This window comes from Octopus bimaculoides, chromosome 26, assembly GCF_001194135.2.
Source record: "Octopus bimaculoides isolate UCB-OBI-ISO-001 chromosome 26, ASM119413v2, whole genome shotgun sequence".
Taxonomy (NCBI): Eukaryota; Metazoa; Mollusca; class Cephalopoda; order Octopoda; family Octopodidae; genus Octopus; species Octopus bimaculoides.
The window spans coordinates 24,264,158-24,264,796 of NC_069006.1; positions in this window are offsets into that span (position 1 = coordinate 24,264,158).

The window sequence follows — 639 nt, forward strand, 5'->3', positions numbered from 1 at the left end:
TATATATATATATATATATATATGCATATACATGTGTGTGTGTGTGTGTATGTATGTGTGCGTATTTATATACATTTAATACGCATATTTGTTTTTGCACAGCGAGTGGAAGATAATAGTGTATATTTTCAAATACATACATAATACATACATACACAGAGACACACATATGTTCGGTGAGAGTGAGACGATGGTGCATAATATTTGTATGGAGACGTACATACCTCTGTCCCATGTGAAACGGCTAATTAAAGAGATGCATGAAATTTGAAGAAGATTTAAGAAGTAAAAAAAAAAGCGATATACATAAAACAGCTACAAACTTAAAACTATTCACAAAGCACATGGAGAGAACAACACATATATATATACAATATGCATACACACACACAGACACACACAGATATATATATGTATGTATGTATGAAAGAGAGCGACAGATGGAGAAAAAGATGATTATAAATGACACTTGCACACACACACAGACGTTGCGCAAGTTCAATGTTGTTTTTCATACATAGAGACATATTGTGTAAGCGTAACTCTCCGTATCTCGTGTGTATAGATACATAAGCTCCTGCTACATCTGTAGAGAGTCTAATAAAGGCTAATCACGTTAATAGATACACGCACACACAC